We start from the raw sequence: 11,708 nt of genomic DNA on the forward strand, positions 1-11,708 counted from the left end.
TTTTGTTCATAAATAATTTTCCCATAAAGTTATATTTTAAAAAACTGTGTTGGAAATCCTATGATAAAATCTTCTAAATTCTTATTTCTCTTGCTATTTAATGAATAAAATAGGCTCTATTATTGTTTTATGTAGTTTTATGTTATCATAAGGTAATTTTAAGAAAGCAAAACCACTAATCTATGTAACATGGGAATTCAAAGATTTCTAAGTATTAACACATCTTTTAAAATGGGACTCTGTAAAAGAAAGTGAATTTAATTCAAGATTCTTCCCTTTCATACCCAGGAAAGAACTGGAAACTGATCTTCCTAGATGTGAGAAGGAAGAAGCCCTATCTTTTTACCTGTTTATTGACCGGAGTATCCACCTCAGTTTGGGGTAGGGGGGGACCTTTTAAAAGCTTAGTATTTTCCTTTACTTATTTTCCATTTGACCTAATATCTAAAAATAGACAGCTATGCAATAGGCTCCCTTTCTCCATCACAGCAGATAATTAATCTACAATTCTGGTCAACTATCTTAAGTCTGCCAATTAACTTCTATCTTTAAGCATGCCATTTCACATTGCCTCTCCCAGAGTCTCCAGACAGAATGTCTAAATGCAGTGCCCTATTTTCATGCAACCTAATGCTTTTAAACCTGATACTATCTCTTGGATCTTGAATTAGGCTTGGTGTAATGGCACAGAGTCAAAGCAGCTGAAAAGGCCAAAATACTTATATGGTAATGCCATGGGAGGTGTACGGTGCTTTGTTTGCTCATGTCATACAAAATGAAAGAATTACTGGTTTATAGCATTAACTGGGTGAAATTTTGCATAGCAAATAGTAAGTAAGACCAATTAGGCCCTTTGCCAATGCTGTTGGTCTTTAAATAACAGGGCAAAGTGCCCTCTGAGATAGATGCTGTCTGTGAGCAGAAATAGCCCTGGAATGGGCAAGGAAGAGGGTCTCTCTCACCTGGCACATACATACTGACTAGAGTGCTCACCCCTTATGCCCTGGCTTCCTCAGCTCTTCTGTTAGCCACAGAGGCCTTCCTCTCTGTCCTTGCTTACTTTTTTTCTTTTACTGTAGAAACTCACCTACTTATTAGTGTGACTCACGAAAATGCAGGAGGATAAGTAATTTAATGACTAAAAATTAGGAAAACAAGCTAGTTATTTCTCTCTCTGAAACAATTCTAAGGTTATTGAATATTTATTTATTTAATGATTTTATTTTTCTCTTTAACCTGGTATGTTTTCAGAAAAGAATGCAATGTTTTATTTAATTTTTCCTCTAGAGATGTATCTTTCATTATGTACATAGAGAATGAAAATAAGTAGGAATGTGCCTGAGAGCGGAATGGATTTGAGAAAGGGACAAACATAAAAATTGTGGCAAATGTGACAACCCAACATTCTTTTCTTGTGTGCTGGTGTTTAAGAGATCCAGAATAGGGCTGAGGAAAGTGCATGGACTCTGAGGTTGGGCTCATATGGATATGCATAAAACTCTGCTACTTACTGGGTGGGTAACCTTAGACACACTGTTTACCTTTACTCAAACTGTTTCCTTGCAAAGTTATTAAAATAATGTAGTACATTTAAAGCTCATAGTCAATAAACAATGATGTAAAAGCATTATTAATAGGAGACTCACTGGGTTGACCTTTCAGTCCATGACTTCCAGAGAGACACTGTCCACTTTTAAATTCCATGATCCTACTAGCTTGAATAAGAGTTTATTCTTTTATTATGGAAATCAGTATATCACACTGTGGACATGCAGAATATCTTTTGTGGGAATAGCAAAGCATTGTTCAAGGAATGCGATGGAGCCTGAAGGAAACAGCATGGCTTTGGAGTCAAAAGATCTGGTTAGTGGTCTGACCATAGTGAAGAGATTTTTTTTTTCTTTTGTTTTTAATAATAAGATTATGTGTTCTTAACCTTTTGTACAATTATAGAATTTTGATGTATTTGATGTAGAGGTTTCGTTTTTAAGAAACCACTAATGCCGAACTAAACAATAACGACTCTTTATAATTTAGTAACATCTTATTTGACAACAAATTAGAATCAGAAGCTTACATATGAAAGTGAAAACAGGGATGAAAATCCCATAGGAGGAACATTAGAGATTAAATCTGGAGGAAAAGAAAAAAGTGGGAAAATACACATAATTGAAAAAAAAAGCAACTATGCGACTATGTGTGAAGCGTTTGTAATAAAAGTTTGGGTTTAAATAAACAAGGATTCTGCAGGAGGAAAATAAAGGTGTAGGGTTGACACAGGACAACAGTGAAGGCCGAGAGCTGGGCCCAATGACACAACTGGTAAAATTCGCAGATACGAAACTTTTTCTGATTCGTGAGAAATAAAATAGAAAATTGGCTGAATATTTGGAATTTAAAACTTTTGCTTCATAAATGAAAACCCAAATCCAACAATACTTAATGGTTGTGCATAGGTCTCAGTGGACATGAAACAAATGCACAATGGAGAGGTGTGGTGGAAAGATTCAGAAAACAGCCACTCAGGCTTATGAATGTGGTTTCCCTCAGGGAGCTTGTGTGCTCCGGGTTGTAATTTTATATTAACTACATCTAATATAGTCACATTTTCTGCTAAGAGGACTATAGTAATTAACACTTGTTGATCGCTTACTAAGTGGCCCACACTGGGCTAAGTACTTTTATGCAAATCTCATTTAATCCTCATGAACACCAGAAGATATAGATATAGGTTTGATTCCATTTCAGAAAGGAAGTCCTTGAACGGCACAGAGGTCAGGTAATGTACCAAGTCACACAACTGGTAGCCATTTGGTGTTCGAGCCCATGCCTCTCAATTTTAAAGTCTGGGCTTGTCATTTCTATCTACCCAGCTCCTCACATCCAGACTAGCAATGCTAATGCCAATCTTCTCTCACTCACAGCAGGGTTTCAAGAGAAGCATGTAAGAGAAGATATGTGAAAACACAATGTAGAATACAGGCTACCTGATCAATGTGTACCATAAGCCAACTAGTGTTAATTATATATGTGGGTCCCAGGTCTGGCTGTGATCCAGACTTGCAGCTAGGGATAGAACTCCAGATTTAAAATGTTACATTAATGTAGTAAGGCACCTGCACCTAACTTATGTATGACTTGGCTTATTGTATCACGCATGTGTGGCAGAATGCCACTATTGTTCTCTGACATATATAAAGCCCATGCGGTCCCCTAGCACAGAAGCATGCGCTCCTGGCAATAAAGTTGACGCCTGACATTTCATTCTAACGTTGCCCCCTCGTGCATTTTTTCAACTGGATGTCTCACCATCAAAACCTTCCCTTCTTGATCAGCTTGGTGCTGACACGTGGCATAGTTGGCAGAACAGGGTGACTACAGATCATAGAACCCCAGAAGGTTCCCGGGTGGAGGATACCTGGGTGGAGGACATGTAACCCCCGCTTCCCAGTGGTATCCCGTGGCTGCATGTCTGGCTATATAGATGTCCCTAGAGGACTGGGATGGATTGAAGCCATATCCGGAGGATGTCTGGAAAGCTTTGAAGTTGCTAGAGTGGATGTCCCAACTGCTCACCAGGAGGCAGCAGGTCAGGTGGCCTGGATGTTCCTGGCGGTGCTATGGCAGGCCAGCCTGGAGGTTCAGGACCAGGCTCAGTGGGTGCAATAATTGCAATGTCAGGAAGAAGCACTGGAAAGGCAGCTGAACTCATGCTGCAGGGCCCTGAGTCACTGCCATCATCCTGGTCTGAGAGCCCACAAGCAATACCATGGCAGACACGGCCAGTGATATAACAGCAGGTTGAAGTAGAGTAGCCATTGGCCCAGGATGGCGAGGGGATGAGAGAGGGGGGCAAGTTGACAGCACCCCCGAGGCTAAAAAGGATACCACCTTGATCCAGTACACCGCCACCGAACTCCGGGACCTGATGACAGAGATACGACAGAGAACCGGGGAGATGGTTCTAGGGTGGTTGCTGCAGTTGTGGGATGACAGGGCTGAAGGGACTAAATTATCTCTGGAAGAGATGGCTCAGCTGGCCTCTGTTACCATGATACTGGCTCTCTGGCAGCACCTCCAGAATGTGGTGCATATGGTACAGGGTACAGGCAACCACTCCCTCATTAACTGGCTTATGTCCACTGCACGGACAGTATGGGCCAACCCGGGAAGCTACCAGAGACAGTGAGCAGATGGACCACATACTGAGATTTGGTCCAGATAATTCGGGAAATGGGCATGTGACAGATGATGTTTCACGCCCAGTACACTAGCCCCAATGAGGAGGTATTTACAACCGGTGTGAAGGACTTGATCTTGACCTCTTGCCTGGCTGGTACTTTTGACACCATGGCAGCACTGCTGGCCCCTTACATGGACAAGCAGATCCATGAAGTGATGTCCTCCCTGGCATTGTTGGAAGATGTGGAAGTGAAATGCAAGGAAGGTTCCACCCAAGTGCAAGCCGAATCGCCTGACGCATTCCTAGACCAGCAGTGCATGGACGGAGTTATGGCCGAAAAGGACGGGTGGAGCAGCTCCCATCCCAATCAGCCATGACAGTGAGCCACAAGCAGATGTGGTTTGATCTCCTCATTACAGGGGTCACTGCAGAAAAGATTGAGCGGCAACCTAATGAAGTGCTGCTGCTGCTGTGGAATCAGCTGCACCCTGACCAACAATTCACTCCTGTTCCCGTGAAAGCCATAACCCGTGAGGTGTGGCTAGCCAATATCTCCCTGATTAGGGATTTGGCCAGGATAGCTGGTTGGCAGAGGAGCCGGTTGACCAGAGGCTGCATGTGGAACTGACTATACGTTGGTCCCCCCCACCATGTGCAGCAGGTATTAGCCTTCGTGGACGCAGGTGCTGACAGCACCTTGCTCTATAGGAATACGGACAAGTTTTCCGGGTCCATTGCAATCATAGAAGGCTATAGGGGTCGAATCATTTGCATGTGGCAGGTTTCTATGACATTGGGTATTGGCGGATTGCCTCCTCAGACATACCAAGTGTATATATCCCCCATACAAGAGTACATTTTGGGGACTGATGTTCTGCAAGGCTTGACTATAAATACCACTGCTGGTGAAATTTCACCTTCATATCGTGGTGGTAAAAACTATTATCCAGGGACATCCACACCATGCCCCATTGGTGTTGCCCCAGGCTACCCGGGTAGTAAATACAAAGCAGTACCACCTGCCAGGTGACCGTGAGGAAATAGGATGCACCAGTCTGAAGCTGGAAGAAGTGGTGTTATTCTTCCTACTCATAGTCTATACAACTCTCTCGTGTGACCAGTGAAGAAGCCTGACAGCTCCTGGTCCATGACGGTTGACTATCAGGAGCTGAATAAGGTTAAGCCACCCATGCATGCAGCTGCACCAAATGTCACAGACATCCTGACCAGTTGCCACATGAACTTGGATGATATTATGTGGTGGACTTGGCAAATGCCTTTTTCTCTATTGCCATAGCCCCAGAAAGTCAAGAACAGTTTGCCTTCACCTGGGAAGGGTGACAATGGACATTCCTCGTCCTTCCCCAGGGCTATCTGCACAGCCCATGTGCCATGGTCTTGTGGCTCAAGATTTAGCCACATGGGAGCGATCACCTGCAGTGTACTTGTATCATTACATTGATATCATGCTAACCTCAGATTCACTTACAGAACTAGAAGCAGCAGCGACCAGCCTGTGAGAACCTCTCATCATTGGGGTGGGCAGGCAATGAGGACAAGGTCTGGGGACCTGGATTCTCTGTCAAATTCTTGGGATTTGTCTGGTCAGATAAGACAAAAGTAATGGCGGAGGCAGTGATTGATAAGATACGGGCATATTCCTGACCTGAAACCCTGAAGCAGCTCCAAACCTATTTGGGACTGCTGGGGTTTTGGAGGATGTTCATTTCTCATTTAGCTTCCTTAATGCGACCCCTGCACTGTCTAGTACAACAGGGTGCCCAAAGGGATTGGACCCCTAAGATAGAAGAGGCCTTTAAGGCTACAAAGCAAGCTGTAGCACAAGCCCAAACTCTACACAAAGTAGATCGAGCCCTCCCATTCCTGCTTATGGTGCAGGTGGATGATGAAGGGTTTGGATGGGGCTTGTGGCAGAAGCATGGTTCCTGGAAGGTACTGATAGGCTTCTGGTCCCAGTTATGGAAAGGTGTGGAAGCATGGTATTCTCTGATAGAGAAGCAACTGGCTGCCGTATATGCAGCCCTCTGGCCAGCGAGGCCATCACTGGCCCTAAGCCCATAACCATGCAGTCCACATACACTGTGGAGGGGTGGCTGCAGTCTTAGGTGAAGACTCCCCATACTGGAATTGCACAGACCCCTACACTGACCAAGTGGGGGTTGTGCCTAGAGCAGCGGGTACAGTTCTCTGTGAGCCCCTATCAGGTCAACTGCACTCCCTATTGGGACTGATGCAGTTTCAAGCAAAGCTCCTGGCAGGACCTGCTAAGATGCAGGATGTACCAAGTCCCTATGCAGAGGGCTGGGCTCCCATTCCTGAGAAGATCTGGTACACAGACAGCTCTTGCCATGGGCAGCCCGGACGTGGTCTGCAGTGGCATTACAGCCATCTATAGAAACCTTTTGGTATGAGACTGGTGCTGGGCAGTCCAGCCAAAGGGTGGAGCTTCACACTGTGTAGTTGGTCCACATGCATGAAACTGGCCCAGTGAACATCTGCACTGACACCTGGGCTTTGTATCGAGGTCTAACTCTATGGCTATCCCAATGGGCTGCCCAGGAGTGGATGATAGGCCATCATCCCCTATGGGACCAGGGCTTGTAGGAAGACTTCTGGAAGTGGGGTCTTCAACAGAGGGCCACTGTATACCATGTCCCCGGCCATCAGCTCTTACAGGCCCCAGGCACTTATGCAGCCAATGCACAGGCACAAGTTGGTTCCAGCAGACATTGACCTCTGACTCCACCAAAAACTGGGCGTGTAGGGGCCCATACCATGGAACAGGTGGTGCAGCTATGGGGGCTATTGTTGACCCGGGCACAAGCAAAAGTTGCAGTGTCACAATGCCCCTGGTGTGCTGAGCAGCACCCCAAGAGATAGCAGGTAAAAAGTACCCCAGGGGCGGTGCCCTGTGAGGCTAAGCTACGTGGTATAAACTGTCTGGCACCACAGGCCAGAAATGGCAAGTAGACTACACAGGCCTTTGCCCATAGACTGGGGACACTGCTATCTGTTCACAGGTGTAGACACGGCTACTGGTTTAGGGTTTGCACAGCCGGTGGCAGCTGCTAATCAACACTATACTGTGACCGCTTTGGAGCATCTTAGGGTGGCCTATGGCGGACTCCCGGCTCTTATTAATCTCTAATGACAGAGATACTCACTTTACAGGTCAAGAGGTGCAGACCTGGGCCTTCACCAATGATGTGCAGTGATAGTTACAGTCCCTTATTGCACACAGGCAACTGGAATGGTAGAGCGGTTCAATGACTTGCTGAAGGACAAACTGCATGCCTTGGGCCTGGGCTGGCGCTATTGGTACACTGACCTCCCCGTAGGCTATATGCCTTCTAATTGAGCAGCCCAGGCAAAAGGGGTTGTCTTCCCTTGACAGGGTTGTAGCAGGCTTGCCGTGGGCAATCAAAGTGTGCCTAGGTACCCCTGCTAAACATTTCTTGACCTGGGCCTACTAGGGAGCTTTGCTCTTGCCAGCCCCAGAAGCTTTGGCAGCAGGTAAACAGACCCACCTGGTCATGGCCCTGGACTATTCAGGTGACACAAAATCTGTGGGTGGCTCTGGGGAAGCCCTGGGATGTGGGTAGAACCCTGATTTTGCATTTGGCCCTTGCCCTTGCGAGTGTCACTCTCGATGACAGCGGAAGGTTCACTATCAACAGGGAGTTTTGTCCTTAGCCTTTCGCCCATTCCTCTTTAAATTGTAACGCTGGTGGAGGCCCCTTGGCCTGCTACCCTTAGAGAAACTGTCTAGTACCACAGGCCAGGGGCAGCTCTTTCTCCCGGCCACCCTTTTGTCTCAAGATGGGCAAGTGGCCTGTGTCCTCCCAGAAGGACGCGACTTGCCCCTATGGTCTCTTTGTCTGTTCTATCCTATCACCCAGGCTGACAACAGGGAACAGTGTCATGTCCTGGGTTCATGCATTTGCTGCTGTCCACAGCATTTCCTGCTGCTGGGTGTGTACTGAACTTCCAATGAACACAGCTGAGGGACTGCCGTGGTGCATTATTCCAACCACAGCTGAGAACTGGACATGGCTGCATACCTGGAACACCACACCTGGATGAGACCAGCGACGGCGGGCCATGGAAGCACTGCTCCTCCGCGATCATTGCAACTCCCCACCCCTCATAGGCCATGCCATTTCCAATTCCATGTGGAACTGCGGAAGCAGGCCCCTCACTGCATAGATGTCCAACTGTATGGTGCAGTGGCTAACCCTGCGCCCTGACCTGTGTGCTAACACCACTCTTGCTAATGTTCCCAAGGTCTGGTGGAATGGACAACACAATGTCAGTACAGAGCCTACCGACTGGCTATCTGCAGGATATCTCTAGGTCTGCGGGCTCTACGGCTGACCCTACTTGCCTGCTGACTGGACCGGCCATTGTACCTGGGGATCTCCCTATTTAGCTGGACTCATATTACCCACCTTACTCCAATTGCCTCATAATTGGGACCCATATATCTCCACTGGCACCAGCAGCAATTGGCAGCATGGTGGTTCTACCCCTGGCGTTATACTTTGCAGGGGTGGGATCCATAGATGTAGAATTGCAGGTAGAAGCTTTAGCCCAGCACACCGCACAGGCAATGAACCTGGGTGGAAGCTATGCATCAGGCTATAACCCTTTTAAAAGATGAAACCACGCAAATGTGGAAAGTAGTTCTGCAAAACCGCATGGCCCTTGACCTCCTAACTGCTGCCCAGGGTGGCACCCTTTGCCCTGCTCCATGTAGAATGCTGTGTCTACATTCCTGATCAGGCCGAGCAGGCACAGGCAGCCCCTCAGGAAATGGATACTGAAGTCCATGCCATCCATGCTCTGGGAGAAGACCCCCTGACAGCTTGGTGGAATTCCTTTGGGTCTTCCTGGAGGTGGAGAGTAGCTGTCCTAGGCCTTGTAGCCTGTAGCCTGGTAGTGTTTTGTTGTTCTTTATATTGTTGTTGTGGATTGTGGGCCCAGGGCAGCGTCCTCCAGGCCAGATCCCATGTCACAAGCCTGTAGGGGTGGCGTGTGGGTCCCAGGTCTGGCTGTGATCCAGGCTCATGGCTAGGGACAGGACTCCGGATTTAAAATGTTACATTAGTGTAGTAAGGCTCCTGCGCTTAATTTATGTAAGTATGACTGGCTTATTGTTTATTACGCACATGTGTCAGAATGCCACTATTGTTCTCTGACACATGTAGAGCCCATGTGGTCCCGTAGCACAGAAGTGCGCACTCCCGGCAATAAAGTTGGTGCCTGCCACTTCATTCTCATGTTGGCTCCTTGTGCATCCTTACAACTGGGCGTCTCACCACCGAAACCTTCCCTTCTTGATCAGCTTGGTGCTTTCAATATGCTAACTGAAAACAATTTTAAAACTTTTTGGAGATTTGAACACACTATCATTTAAAAATATTAATTAAACCATTTTAATACATATGTATGAGCCTAAGTTAGCTTATAAATCAAACAAATAACATCGATAGAGTGTGAACATTTATCAGTGTGGGTGGATCTCAAAGACATACTATTGAGCAAAATAAAAGCAAGTTGTGGAATGCTTTGTACTATTTCTTTTTTCTTTTCTTTTTATTTTTTACTGTTTGTTCAAATGTTTGAAATACATGGTGTATATTATATATGGATAAATACTCTTTCAGTAAAATTATAAAATCCTGAATTATGTTGAAATAATGTAACACTAGATATTCTAACAGATAAGCCCTGATATTGAATGGTTTTAATGAAATAAATGCTTATTTATCCTCATTTGCATCACAGTCTAATATCAGTCTTTCTGGTTCCACATGGCCATTTAAGGACCTGGCTGTTTCCATCATATGATTCTTGGTCCTTGTCACTTCAGATGGTAGTTGAGGATAAGAGCCATGTGCATGACATATCTTCAAGTCACTACCTGGGCGCAGAAGTGACATTGTTGCTTCCACCCATGTTCCGGTGGCCAGATTTCAGTCGTGTTCTCACACTTGACCGCATGAAAGTCTGGTAACTAGTTTCACCTCCCATCCAAGAAGAAACATAACTGATTTTGGTGAATTGCAACAGATGGGAAGGGTACACAGTAACTTCTGGATAGTTACTACGTGTAGTCTGAAAAAGAGGAAAACTAAAGTAAATATGCAAAATTTAATGTTTTTATTGCTGGATGAAAGGTCTGTAAGTATTACATCACTCTCTGTACTTTTCTTCATGTTCAAATGTTTTATAGCTTTAAAAAGAGTTAAAGGGGTGCAAATGGGAAACTTCTTAATGCTACATATTGACTTGCTTGTGGTCTTTAACTAAAATAGAATTGGCAAACTAAAGCCTACAAACTAAGTTTTTACATTTTTTAAAGGATTATAAAAAGCAAGAAGAATGTATGGCAGAGACTGTGTATGGCCCACAAAGCCTAAAATACTTACCACCTGGCCTTCTTTGGAAATATAGAGGTGGTCTATCCTTCTGCTAGAATAAAAGAAAATATAATTTACTGTCTTAAAAGCATAAGTTAAAACACACTATATGCCAGGCATTGTGCTCACACATAATAAATAAAAATAAATCCTTATAACAGTGCTATCAAGTAGGTAAACTCAGAGAGGATAAATAACTTGCACAAAGGCCAGACAACTATTAAATGAAATTTAATGGAATTCAAACCCTGGCAGTCTGATTCCAGAGCCCATGTTCTTCATTCCTAAACTATTCTTTTTTTCCTAATTTATATTTCCATCTCTCATATTTAGAAGTATTTTCCGAAGAAAAGTTTTTTTCTTAATTATAATAATGAACCAATGAAATTACAATTTACATTCAAAGTCATATATTTACATTCAAATTTTATTTGACATATATATACACATACACACAAAAATATATAAAGTTACATTTTTCAGCAAATGAGACTTATAGAGGCACTACCGTTATCCTGATTCAGGATAGTTAAAAAAAGCATTATGAAATACTTGCTATTGAAAGGGGTATCAGGTCTGCTGGTTTGGGAACCACTGCTGTGGAGTAGAAAAAGAGAAGGACTGAGCTTGCCACTCTAGGTTACATGAAGGATTAAGGGATGAGAAGTAGGAGGAGAATGTAGTAACAAGGAAATCAAGGGAGCAGAGATTTTTCAAGGCACAAGGTATTTTAGTTGGTTCCCTAGAAACAGCCTGAGATGGAGAGTGTTGGTCAGGTGATTTACAGAGAAAGTGCTCTTAAGAAAAACCTATCAGGAAGTGAGGGGCAAAGGATAGAACAGGGGAAGAAGCTAAGTGAAGATGTGCCGTCTGGCCTCAGCCTGACCCCTCAGAACACCCAGAAGCATAACCAGTCTGACAGGATCTTCATAGCCATTTTTTGAAGCTTCTAGAAGATAAGAGTGCACATGATGAAGAGAGTCTGGGAGCATCACTGTGCCTTCTGCTACAGCCCCAAAAGCTGGTAAGACAGAGGCTGCAAAGTGTTCACTGGAATAACAATCGAACATGGGCCATGGTGA

The 11,708-nt window shown here is 44.8% G+C and overlaps 1 pseudogene; it reads left to right on the forward strand.

The window, feature by feature from the left end:
* Positions 1–3,958: 3,958 nt before the first annotated feature.
* Positions 3,959–10,220, forward strand: LOC118609923 (annotated as a pseudogene).
* The last annotated feature ends 1,488 nt before the right edge of the window (positions 10,221–11,708 follow it).

Source organism: Rousettus aegyptiacus, unplaced genomic scaffold (assembly GCF_014176215.1).
Source record: "Rousettus aegyptiacus isolate mRouAeg1 unplaced genomic scaffold, mRouAeg1.p scaffold_m13_p_12, whole genome shotgun sequence".
Classification (NCBI taxonomy): domain Eukaryota; kingdom Metazoa; phylum Chordata; class Mammalia; order Chiroptera; family Pteropodidae; genus Rousettus; species Rousettus aegyptiacus.